We start from the raw sequence: 13,155 nt of genomic DNA, 5'->3' as shown, positions 1-13,155 counted from the left end.
CTGCTCTGGCCCATGTCCATCTCTGCGGCCGCTGGGCAGGCGGGCAGGGGCGCAGCCCCCCGTTCCCGCCCCAGCCTCCCTCCCCCGCCAGGGTCTGCAGCATCACGCTCTGCTCACCTGCGGTCTGCCCTGGCCTGGGCTGGGGTCGGGCTGCGATCCAGTAAATGCGGCCAGGCAGAGAGGGAGGGCCACTGTCCAGGTGCCCGCTGGGGCCCTCACTTGGGGTCTGGCCAGCCGGGGCTTTGTGATGCCAACACCCTGACCCCGCCAGAGGGCCTGCCCACCTCGGTCAGCACAGGCCTTTGCCCAAGCAGACGGCCACTGGCAGATGCCCTCGCTGGGAATAGTCAGCTCACCAGGTCGCTTGGCATCTGAGGCTTGGGGCCCCGGGCTCTGAACGGGACAAGTCCTTGGCTTTCGCTCTTCTTCACAGGGAGGGGGTGTGGTGGGATGGACCAGGGACTCCGGCTGGCGCATTCCGTGAGAAGCAGCAGGTGGCCATGCCCAGTACAGCAGAGCAGGCACCCTGTGTGGGGACTTCTGGACATCAGAGGAAGCAGAGGTAGAGTGGGGCCTGGGCCCAGGCCCCCTGCCCAGCCCTGAAACATCCTGGCCAAGGCAGCTGTGCTGACTGGCCCTCACCACTGGCAGGGGTTGTGGTGGCCCCTGGGCACAGGAGCCCTCCCCCACCCAGCAGCCCTGGGAGTGCCCCTGCCATCCCAGCATCCAGATGCGCTCACCCTGGTCTGGTTCTGTCCCCTGTCCTGCTGCCCCGGGCCTGTCTTTTGGCTCTGCCCACTGCTCCATGGGACAGGCCACCCCTTTAAATCTAGACAGGAGCCTGGTGTCCTCTGGGGGTGGTGATGGGGGGTAGGAGCAATGCCCCCCCCCCCAGGCTGGAGCAGTGAGGGTCTGAGAACCAGGACACAGCCCTTGATCAGCTGATGTCAGCGTGCTGGGCTGGGCTTGGGGGAACAGAATTACGTGCCCACGTTTCTTCAGACCTAAACAACAAAGGGGCGGGTTTTCCAGAGCCCTTGATCCCTGGGGGCGTGGTTTGGGAACAAGGCCCCAGGAGAGGGGCCATTTCTGAGCTGCAAGGATTCCTGGACGTCCCACGCGCACGTGCTCGGGGAGACCCACTCTGTGTCGTCATCACCCACTCCTGCCTCCCAGAAGCTGGTTCAGCCTGGGAGGTGCAGTCACCAGGCTGGGGTCTCCAGGCTGGGAGCAGGCCTGCCCCACACTGCGTCCCCACCCCGCTGCCACCAAGGCATAGGTGGGGCTGTGCAGGACCCCGGCAGAGGCCACCGTGGGCTGGCATCCAGCTCGGCCTGCCCAGCCCTCCCCCACAGACCGGCGCCCCCACAGGGACAGACCCTGGGAAAGGGCCCCACCGGGCCCAGAGGGCACAGTGGCACGTCCCGGCCCCTCGTTACCGCGGCTATCGCTGCAGCCATCGGGGTCATAAACAACCCCGAGCAATCCTGCTGACTGCGGGAAGTCAGGGGCAGGAAACCCAGCAGCCGCCCGCCCTCCGAGTCCCCGCAGGCCGGCAGCAGCGGCAGTGCCCATGGCCGCCAGCCCCACCGGGCTGGCCTCGAGGCGGAAGGGACCCTGGCCCCCAACTGCTTCCTCGCCTCAGCTCAGGCCTCGGCTGTGATGGGGGTCCCATCCCCGCCGGCTCGCTCAGCTGCAGGACAAGGAGGGCGGGGACGGTGGGAGAGGGGCCTTTGGGACGCACAGCAGCTGCCACTCCCTCCTTCCGTCTTGTGAGCAGATCAGTGCAAGGGTCAGGGCCCTGGGGTACCCGCTTGCAGGGAGTTACCAGGAGAGGCCAGCTCTGCCCGTTCAGGGGCACCTCAGTTCCTCACGTCCAGGCCAGGGGCCATGTGGGCGCGGCGGCCCGACACACTCCCTTCTCTCGGGCCCTGCAGCCTCTTCACAACACTTGCTCCAGCTCAGATGCCCCCACCCGCCCTTCAGGACGCCGCCTGTCCCCAGCCCGGGCCGGCTGGCAGGCCTGCCCAACTCCCGGGGCCAGGACCCCCGCAGCCCCCTGTAGTCGTAGGAGAGGGTGTGAGTGGTTCTTCCACGCTGTGCTCTCCGTTCTGGGAAGGACTCGGATCTGTCCCAGTAAAGTCTCTTTTACAAGTAGGGAAACTGAGGCCCAGGGAGGTGGAGCTGTTGGCTGGTTAGTGAGTTAGGGAAAGAGCTGGCCCCAGAGGAGGCCGCTGAAGGATGTGGAGATGGAGTGGAGAAAGAAGAAACCAGAAAGGCGTTTCATAAACAGGAGGGTCTGGTGGAGAAGGGGCTGAGTGTGAACACTGAGGGCCGAGGCTGGGGGCGGGGGAGAGCAGGACCGCCCACAGGCGGCAGGGTCAGGGGGCGGCACGGATCCAGACACTCGGACAGAGACCCTCGCCAGCTCTGGGACAGGAGTCCTGAGAGCGCGGCCCCGGCCCTGGGCCCGGGTTTCTGGCCCCTCCCTGTCAGGGCTGCTCCTCCGGAGGCAAGGTCCCCAAGGCTCTCTGGGGACCCAAAGGAGGGAGGGCCGCTCCCACCTTCCTCCCCCAGCGTGTATTCTTAGCTCCATCCCCGGGACCTGCTGCAGTGTTTACACTGAGCCCTGTTTATTTTGCAAGCTCAGCTCACACAGCTTTGGCTGATATGAGGAGCTCAGTGGGCTGGGAGAATTTCTTTCTTCTCTGTTTTTGCCGGAAATGTCCATGGCCCAGAGCCGGACACAGGGAAGTCCTGCGTTTCCAGGCCGCGGTGCAGAGGGCGTGGGCGGCGAGGCTCTCCTTCCACGGTCCTAGAACCCTGGCCAGGCATACTTTTCTCCTGGACAGGAAAGCTCTCGAACCCAGGCCCCCACCACCTCACCTCCCCAGGCCCGGCCTTGGACCAGGCAGGCCCAGTCACCCAGGACCCAGACCCTGCTCCTCCCACAGCCCAGAGAGACCCCTCCATCCACCCAGGCCTATAAGCAAGACCCCGAAGAACTGTCATCCCCACAGCTCCCCCTGCTCATCCCTCAGCCCCCGGAAGCCACCCGCCCTTGCATGCCGGCCCCACGCCCTCCCCGCAGAGTTCAGGCCTTTATCATCCTGGATCTACACTATGTTTCCAGACATCTGTGTGGCACCCTCCTCTGCCCACCACACACCAGTCCTTCACGTGGGACATTCTTTCTTAGACGCTGCTAAAATCTTGCGAATAGTTTCTTTAGAATTTTTGTGTCCCTATTGCCATGCAAGATGTGTCCACATCTTACACGGTTCTCAGTGGATTTTGGTATCCAGTTTATGTGAACCTCACAGAATGAGCTGAGAAGTGTTCCCTCGTTGTCTGTATTCTCGAATATTTTGCGCAAGGTTAGGTTTCCTTGCCCCAGAGCGTCCTGGTGCTTTTCTGGCGGGCAGGTTTCGCTGCCGCGTCGGCGACGCGTGCGGCTGTGGGGCTGCTGGGGTTCTCGACCTCTTCTTGTGTCAGTTTCGATAAGCTGTATGTTTGAAGGCTGTGTGCGTTCCAGCCTAGCTTTCACACTTGCTGGCATTTGTTATCACTTTAGCATCTGTATCACCAGTGGTTAGCCCCCCCATCTATTGCCAATGTTGTTTGTCTGCTCCTTCATTTCTTCCCCCCATGGGTCAAGGTCGCCAGCTACTTGCCCATTTTATTCATGTTTTCAACCCACTTTTGACCCCGTTGAGTCTATTGTTGGCTTTGTTTTGTTTCATCTACTTCTGTTTATTTTCTTGTTCTATTCGCTTGGCCTTAATGTATTGTCCTTTAACTTCCTAGGCTGGATAATTATTAATCTTAAGACTGTCTAGGCTTCTAAAGTGTGCACTGAGGGCTACACACATTTTCTCTAAATGCCACTCAGACGTCACCCCCCCAGGTGTCGACCAACAGCGTTCGATTCTGGTGTTCGTTTGCTTAAATATTTTTCTAATTTCCGTTATGACCTCTTGTTTCTCCCAGGGGCGCTACAGCAAAGTGATTTTTGTCATTGCTCTGTTGTCAGAGAAAGCAATCTGTACGATAGCAACCCCCTGACACATTTTGAAATGTGTTTTATAAGTCAAACATGTGGTCAGTTTTTGTAAGGGCACCTTCCGTACCTGAAGACCGCGTGTGTTCTGAAGCCGCTGCGTACCGTGTTATGTTTATGTCCGTCACAGCAAGCTTGCTGTCATGTTGCAATCTACATCCTCCCTGGAATGCTTTTATCTGCTTGGTCACTCATTGCTGAGAGATGTGTCGAAGAACCAGCTCTTGTGGAGAGTTTTTCTAGTCTTCCTTGTATTTCTGTCCATTTTTGCTTTATGTATTTTCAGATCTTATGGTTAGATACATAGAATATTCAGATTTTTATATATTCACTGCTGGTTTTAAAATTTTGTAATTGCATAGCATCCTCTTTCTCTCAAGTAATGTTTTTCCCTCTAAAGTCTATTTATACAAACCTAATTTTGTTTATCATTTTTTTAAAGCTTTATTGAGGTATGACTTACATGCCGTGAAATTCACCAAGCAGAAGTGTGCACAACACATTTAAGTAAATATCTAGTTTGACCTGCAACCATCATCAAAACCCAGTTTTAGAACATTTTCAACACCCCCAAAGTCCCTCCGTCCTGCTGGCAATCATTCCCAGCTCCCGCCCCCAGCCACAGCCAGTCATTGACATGCTGTCTGTCCCTGTGCCCCTCAAACTCTAGACGGCTAGAAACGTGTGTTTTCGGGATGTTTCCCGTAAGTGGAATCCGATGATTTGTGGTGTTTTGTGTTTAGCTTTGCTCACATCGGGGAACGTTCTCGAGGTCCATCTGGGCTGCATCGTGAATTTCTCTTTTTGATGCTGAATGGTATTCTGTTGGATGGATAGAACACATTTTGTTTATCCATTTGCCAGTTGATAGATTGGCAGTTGGATTGTTTCCAGTTTGGGGCTATTATGGTCAATGCTGCTGCGAACTTTTATCTACAAGTCTTTGTGTGGACATATGTTTTCATTTCTCTTGGTCAGGTTCCTAAGAGTGGAATTGATAGGTCATGTGGCAAGTCTCTATTTAACTTTCTAAAAAACTTCTGAACTGTTTTCCAAAGGGTCTGTACCATTTTGATTTCCCACCAGTAATGTACAAAGGTTCCACTTTCTCTATATTCTTGCAAATACGTGGTATGGTTGGTCTGTTTTCTTTTCGCCATTCTAGTTGTGGGTTTGATTTGCATTTCCTTAATCACTAATGATGTTGAGCAACTTTTCATGTGCTTATTAGCCATTCATAGTCTGCTTTGGGGAAATGTTTATTCAACCCTCTTGCCTATTTACTAATTAGGCAGTTCTGTTATTGAGTTGTAAGAGTTGTTTATATGTTCTGGCTACAAGTCCTTTATCAGATATGTGACTTGCAAATATTTTCTCCCATTCTGTGGCTGTCTTTTCATGTTCTTAATCGTGTCTTTGAAAACACGTAGGCTTTAAATTGCAATGAAGTCCAACTTATCTTTACTTGTATGGCTCACACTTTTGATGTTGTATCTAAGTTCTCTGCCTAAGCCAGGGACACGAACATTTTCTTCTGTGTGTTTTTCTTTTCTTGTAGAAGTTTTATAGATTCAACTCTTACATTTAGGTCTATGATTTATTTTGAGTTAATTATGGGGTGTGAGGAGACGTTTAAGTTCTTTTTTTTTTTTTTTTTTTTGGCTCATGGATATCCAATTGCCTCAGCACCATTTGTTGAAAAGACAATTTTCTCCCCATTTTCATGGCACCTTTGTCAAAAACTCAATTGAACATAAATATATGGGTTTTTTCATAGATTCTCAACTTCTATTCTATTGGTCTATATTCCCTATCCTTACCCACATTACACCATCTTGATTATTGTAGCTCTGCCGTAAGTTTTGAAATCAGGTTGTGTGCGTCTTCTAATCTTCTTCTTTCTCAAATTGTTTTGCCCATTCTGAGTCCTATAAATTTTTGTATGAATTTTGAAATCAGCTTGTCAGTTTCTACCAAAAAAAAAAAAGCCTGCTGGTAGGGATTGTGTTGAATTTATAGATTCATTCGGGAAAACTTGACATCTTAGCAACACTGAGTCCTCTAATTCATGAACATGGTATGTCCTTCCATTTATTTGATCTGTTTTCATTTCTTCCAGTGATACTTTCTCTCCAGTGATAGTTTTCGGTGTACAAATCTTACACATCTTTTGTTAACTTTACTCCTAAACATTGTATTATTTCCAATGTTATTGTTAATAGAATTGTTTTCTTAATTTCATTTTTGAATTGTTTGTTACTGGTATATAGAAATACAGTTTTTTATATTAAGCTTGTAAACTATGACTTCATTGTTATTAATTTTAGTAACTCTTGTTGTTATTATTGTAGATTCCTTAGGATTTTCTACATTTAGGGTCATGTCATGTGTGCATAAAGACAGTTTTACGTCTTCCTTCCAATCTGGATTCCTTTCATTTCTTTGTTTGCCTAATTACTATGGCTTGAACACCCAGTTAAATGTTGACAGGAAGTGGCTAGTGAAAATCTTATAGGGAAAAGCATTCAGTCATTTGCCATTAAATGTGCTGTAGGTTTTCCATCGATGCTCTTTATTGAATTGAGGGTTTTCCTTCTATTCCTAGTGTGTGTTCAGAGCTCTTTTCATGAATGGATGTTAGATTCTCTCAGTTGCCCATTCTGCATCTTCTGAGATGGTCACATGGTTTTTACCCCTTATTCTCGTCACGTGGTAGAACGCATTCACTGATTTTTGGAGTGTTAAACCAATCTTGCATGTCCCGCTTGATCATGGTGTATATCTCTTCTATGTGTTGTTTTTGATTTGCTGATATTTTGTTAAAAATGTTTGTATCTTTATTCATGAAAGATACTGCTCTGTCGTTTTCTTGTGATTTTTTTTTTCTGATTTTGGCATCAGGTTTTTAAATTCTTTTTAATCCTGTGTACACATTTTAGGGGCCTTTTGTAAACACTATATGGCTAGGTTTTTTAGAAAGTCAGTTAATACATTCATACTTAATGTAATTTCCAATCTATTTTGGTTGATTTCTAGCAATGTATTTTATGCTTTTCATTTGTACTGAATTTTTTAATGTTTACTTTGCTCCTCTTTCTTGCCTTTTGTTGGATTGATGATGATTTCTTATTCTATTGTTTTCTTCTACTAGTTTGAAGTTATGTATTCTATTGTCATTTTGTAGAGGTTAACCTAGAACACTGTAGATGGATAGATACTAGAGCCATTTGCTATCTTTACCCGCATCTGTAACAGGATGGATGTAATAAAATGTTCATTTTAGAACATTTTCAGCATCAGTCACTCTCCTGCTCACTTGTATGCTTTTTTTGTATATTTAGTTCAAGCATAATTAGTAGTGTTTTGTACAATCAATGTGTGTTTAAATTTACCCACCTATTTGCCTCTTATGTCACTCATCACTTATTTTTCATCTTAGATCTTACATCTGGGGTCACATTTTTCTAGCTGAAGTATTCATTAGAATTGCCTTCAGTGAAAATCAAAGTCTTTCTGGTTTTATTTGTTTTAAAACGATTCTTAATGTTGTTCTTAAAAAATATTTCCGCTGGGTACAAAATTCTAGGCCCTAGATTACCAAAATGATTTTCTCTTAGCAAATTGAAAATATTATACAATCATTCTTTGGCTTCAATCGTTACCATTGAGAACAAAGATGACAATGAATTGTTGCTCCTTGGAAGGCAATGTATCTTTTCTCTCTGACTGCTTTTAAAATCTTTCCTTTGACTCTAGTGTCCTGCATTTTCACTGTGATAATACACCAGAGAATTTCTTTTGTTCATTCTGCTTGGAATTCAGTGGGTTTCATTAATCTGTAGTTTGGTGTATTATATCAGTTCCAGATTACTCTCAGGCCTGGCTTTAGCTCATTACCCTCTCTGGAATTTTCATCAGACGTGTGATAGACCATCTCAGTCCCCTCCACGTCTCTAAGTCTCTCTCTTTCTCTCTCTCTCTTTTTAAAAAATCACTTTGTTTCTCTGTACTGTACTCTGAATAATGTTTTCTGATCCATTTTCCAATTCACTAAGTATTTCTTCAGCCATATCTAATCTGCTGTTAAGCCTATCCGATGAATTTTAAATTTCACTTATTATTTTTCTATTTGTGGAAATTCTATTTGGTTCTTATTCATACTTCATAGATCATTTATATAGTAATTTTTTTCACTTGTATATTCAAACTTCTAAAAAATTTCTTGAAAGGTATGGAATATGCCTATTTTAACTTAGTTTCTGTTAACTCTGGTATCTAAAGTCTTTGTAAGTTGGCCTCTCTGGTTTTCTTTTTCTCTTCTGGCTCTCGTTCATGGTGCTTCATTCACTTTGAGGATTTCCTTGTTTTAGTCATGAGTTCATTTTTTTTTTAATGAATCTTTGGAAATTTTTGAGGTCTAATGTGAAGTTGAGGTCCGTGCTGTTCACATGGGAGTGCTACCAACCTGGGCTATAAATTCTAGGCTCAATGTTTTCCAGACCACCCAGGAGGTGTGCATTTTGGTGTCCAAGCTGAGCACGGACCAGCTTGCGGATGTGACTTCTCAGGGCAAACATTTTTCCACCCCTGCTTGCAGGAAGGCCATTTTCCATACAGTCCTTTTGGGGACTGGGTTATGACTCACTGACCTTCACGCTGAACATAGGGCCCTCTGAAGGTCCCAGCTTTACACGGGGCTTGGCTGTAAGACTTCCCACCTGAGGCAGGCCTGGGTTTGGATACTTAGCCACCCGTTACCTGTGAGACTGTGGCAACCAAAGCTCAAGTTTGCTCAGTTCACCAAATGCCTTCAGGACACCTCTTACCTCCGTGGGTTCCCCTTTGACTGTGTGCTCAGCCTCCTACCCTCTCATACTCCCTGGTTAGCTCATCAAGGCCCCCGAGTCTCATGGTCAGACAAACTCTTGTCCACTTATAAGGGACAGAATCAGGGTTTAGCTGTACAGCACAGGGAGCTATATTCAATATCTTGTAACAGCCTAGAGTGGAAAAGAATATGAAAAAGAATATGCATGTGTGTGTGTCACTGAATCACTGTGCTGTACACCAGAAACTGACACAGCATTGTAAACCAACTATACTTCAATTTAAAAAATTTCAACTAAAAATCAAAGATTAAAAAAAAAAAAGGACTGGGATTTTTCTGGGCAGCCCGGGCCTGATTGCTGCCCCAGCCTCCTGTGCTAATCCCTGCTCTCCGTCTCCCCGAGAAGCCGGGAGGGGCTGGCTGCTGGGCGTCAGTAACGCGTCTGAGGCACGCTGGTCCCTGGGGTTTTAGTCCTAAGTAAGTGTCGTGCTGGGACTCCAGGGGGTCTGGGTTGGGCCACCAGCCCTCGGCAGGCTGGACTGAGAGGGACCCTCCTCTCCAGACCCCCCTACCCCTCAGAGAGGAAGAACTCCCCCACTAACTTGTACGGAGGCCAGCTAGGAGGCTGTAGACCAGGCGCCGGCAAACTGGAGCCCATGGACCAAATCTGGCCCCCGACCTGTTTTTGCACTTAAAGATAAAAAAAGGATGTGTGACGGAGACTGTGTGTGACCCATAACACTATGATATTTACTATCTGGCCTTCTACAGAAAAGTTTGCTGCTCCCCAGACTGGGCCAGTATTGTCCAGTAGAAATACAACGAGAGCCACAAATATAATTTAAAATTTTCTAATAGCCACATTAGAAAAAATAAAAAAGAACAAGTTAAATTCATTGCCATCGGTTTTATTTGACCCAATAGATTGAAAATATTAGCACTTCAATATATGATCACCATAAAAAAATTGTTGGATGGTCAACATTCTTTCTTCAAAAGCCAGCGTATGTTTTAACACTCACAGCACTTCTCAATTTGGCTGCTAAGTTTTCACAAGAACGGCTGGGTCTGCGTTTAGATATCATAAAATTGACAAGTTGAAAAAAAGGGAGACTCTTATGCCTAAGTCTTTCCAACCAACCGTAGTTAAAGTTTTCCAATAACTGAGCTGGGAACCTGGATTTAAATTTAGATTTGAATTCGTTAAGATTAAATCAAGTTAAGATCCAATTCCTCGGTCTCATGAGCCACATTTCCAGGACTCTGTAGCCAAGCGGGGCTGGTGACCAGGCCACTGAAGAGGCATCTTTAGACCATCCTGTGCCTACAGGCAGGGGCGTGAGTGGTCCCCGCAGCATGTGACCAGGTCAGCCCAGGGAGATGCTGGGTGAACACAAGTAGGATGAGTGAGCGCTGATGCAGGGCAAATGAGGGGTGGAGGGTGGCATCTTCCAGGCCCGGCAGCCCCTCCGCATGACCTTCCAGGCTCCTGGGCTCCTGTCCTCAGACTCTTCCCTGAATTCCTCCTTCGAGCCCCCAGAGCCCATGCCCCATGCCTCCTCAAGGTGTGTGAGGACCCTGCGCCCAGGATTCTGGTTCTTATAACCACATCTGTCTCCCACGGGCCTTGGCTCCCCGGCTTCGGCTGCTGGGGGCCGTCACGTCAGGTGAGGCATTCACTGCATGAGGCTGCACTTCCAGGCTGCCTGGGACTCCATCAAGCACCTCAGCACCGGCCTGGGCTGGTTGCATCAGAAAGTCGGGGTGGCCTCAGACGGGCACCAAAGGCCCAGCCCCCCACCCTGACTTTCCTCTGCACCCCCAACACTCCTCTCTCTGCCGGTGAGCGGCTCTTGAGCGACACGGCCGTAAATAGGCGAAGGCGTGGGCTCTGACTGATCAAAGGGCCCCCTTCAGAAGCCGTCATTAGTTGCTATTCTGGGAACTGGTTATTTTAAGGTTCGTGTATTTTTTCTTCCCTGAGGAGCCGTCTTAGTGGATGGCGGGGTCCTGAGGTGCTGGCTCTTCAGTCAAACCACACAAGCCCTGTTTTGTCTAGGGTTTCAAAGATAAACCTATAATGAAAGCGTCAGTTGACGCTGAGCGCCACCATCCCCGTTCCTGGGCAGAGGTGGGCGGGCCCGCCGGGGAGTCCCCGCACCCCTCGAGCAGGGAGACTTGATGGGCCCGCGGGAAGGGAGGGAGCCTGAGGTCAGTGACTGGAGTTCCCGTGGCCAGGACAGCCCTCACAGGCCTTGCCCAGAGCCTGGCTCAGGGGCTATCCTTCAACAGACGGCCCAGCTTTGGCCAAAAATCTGTGGGAAGATTCCCCATCCCGGCCAGTGGCCGAGGAATGCACAGTGACATCATGGTTTAAGAAAACAATAACACCTCGTGTTGGCACCCATGTGGGGAAACGGGCAGTCTTACACATTGCTGGTGAGGACGCGAATGACGGAGTAATAGAGCTTCTGGAAGGAATCTAGCAACGTCTGTTAACTTTAAAACCACACGTACCCTTTGATCTAACATCTCCATTCCCAGGAAAGGAGACCCCAGGGTTGGAGGTTCATGTGTCAGGATGACTGTCATGCTCTGGTTTGTGATGGAGAGAAGCCAAGGGCCACTTGACTGTGGTGAGGGGACAGCCGAGTAGAAGAGACACTCCCTGCAGTGGGCACCACTCTGCCTGCCGTGTCTGCATGGCTCTGGAGCCACAACTTTGAGTTGCTGCATCAGAAACCCGAGATGCCATGAGCCAGGATCCCAGTGCTATGCAGCCACGCCGCCCAGGACAGCGGCAGGGAGGGCTGCGAGAGCACAGCCCAGCTCCAGGATGCTGGGCCTGTCCGGGCAGTAGGCAGCCCAAATGCAGCTGTAAGGTGCTCCATCCTGGCTTTGTCTGAGTCAAGATGCCTCTGACAGCTGTTGTGTGTGTTCCAAGGTCATGTAGGTAGGGGTGCTGTGTCCTGTCAGCCTCCTGCTCTGTCCCTGAGGCTGCTCTCCCACCAGAATGGCAAACCCCAAACTCACCATCCTGTGAGCCCTTCCCCCAGGGCCCCTCCCCAGGACTCTGGGTTCACTCAGCACCCGCCACCCAGACCTTGACCCCTGGTCTGAGTCTCCTTCCCCTCAGGCCCTCTCTGTGCCAAGATGGGGAACACGGTCCATCAGGTCCAGGCCCCTTCCAGCCCTAAGGACCAGCCGCAGCCCTTAACTACTCTACCCCGGAAGTGGCACATACATCACTTCTCCATCCCACTGGCAGGAATGAGTCATGTGGCCCCACCCAGAGGAGTATGGGGGATGTAGTCCTGGCCAGACAGCCATTTTCCAGAAACACAATGGGAGGAGCTGACATCAGGGCTGACAATCAGGGCAGGTGCCCGGCTGGGCTGTGTTCCTGGGCCTCTCCTGACCCAGAGGCAGGAAGGCTGGCCCCATGGTTCAGCCCTTTGCTGCCCCGAAGTCCACCTCCTCTAGGCCAGCAGGCCTGACCCCACAGGGCGATAGCCTCACCCTGATGGCATCAGACACTTGGCCTCCCAAGGAAGAATGTGAGTGCTGGCTTTTGAAGTCTGTTCTGGCTCCAATGCTAGACACAAGGGCTGTTGGGACAATCCATGAGTTGACCCACATCCAACAGAGGAACCTCACATGCAAAGGCCCTGTGGCATGGGGGACATATGGCAAGTGCAGAGCTGCAAGACGTGTGTCTGACTACAAAGCTCAGAGAGTGGGCGTGAGGGGGGACTAGCCATTGCGCAGGAAGAGGGGCCAGGGGCCAGTCTAGGGGCCCAAGCTCTGCCTTGACCCCACTGTGTAGCTCTCGGTCAGCCTCTGCAGTCTGAGCCTCAGTTTCCCCAGCTGCACTGTGACCGCCTGCTCCCCACACCCTTGGCAGCCCTCCGAGAACCGCGCCTTCCCTCCTCTTTCCTGTGTGCTTCTCTCCCAGTCTGTCCGGGGGACGACAGCCTCTCCCCCCAACCAGGCCTCTCCTGAATGACTCTATTTATAGGCCTCAAATATTGGCCAGAAAGGAAATTTACGTTTTTTTTAAAATTTAGCTCCAGTCTGCATCAGCTTCTGTGGGTTGACTGCTTCTGAGAGAGGCAGGGGGCAGGGAGCTGGCGGCGGGCAGAGCCATGTGCATCCGGGCTCAGCGGGCAGCACGCGGTGGCCGTGAGTCTGTCACGGGCCCTCCTGGGTGATGTGTAATCAGGGGTCTCCGCAGGGAGAGCGGGGTGGGGGCCCGGGGCTGAGGGCG

The 13,155-nt window shown here is 50.1% G+C and overlaps 1 protein-coding gene across 4 annotated transcripts in view; it reads left to right on the top strand.

The window, feature by feature from the left end:
- KCNQ1 (potassium voltage-gated channel subfamily Q member 1) overlaps positions 1 to 13,155 on the top strand; it is a 320,688-nt gene that overhangs the window by 253,925 nt on the left and 53,608 nt on the right. The window lies entirely within an intron of this gene.

Source organism: Camelus ferus, chromosome 10, assembly GCF_009834535.1.
Source record: "Camelus ferus isolate YT-003-E chromosome 10, BCGSAC_Cfer_1.0, whole genome shotgun sequence".
Taxonomy (NCBI): Eukaryota; Metazoa; Chordata; class Mammalia; order Artiodactyla; family Camelidae; genus Camelus; species Camelus ferus.
The sequence above is the reverse complement of the archived record's forward strand: the minus strand, read 5'-3'. Positions and strand labels throughout refer to the sequence as shown.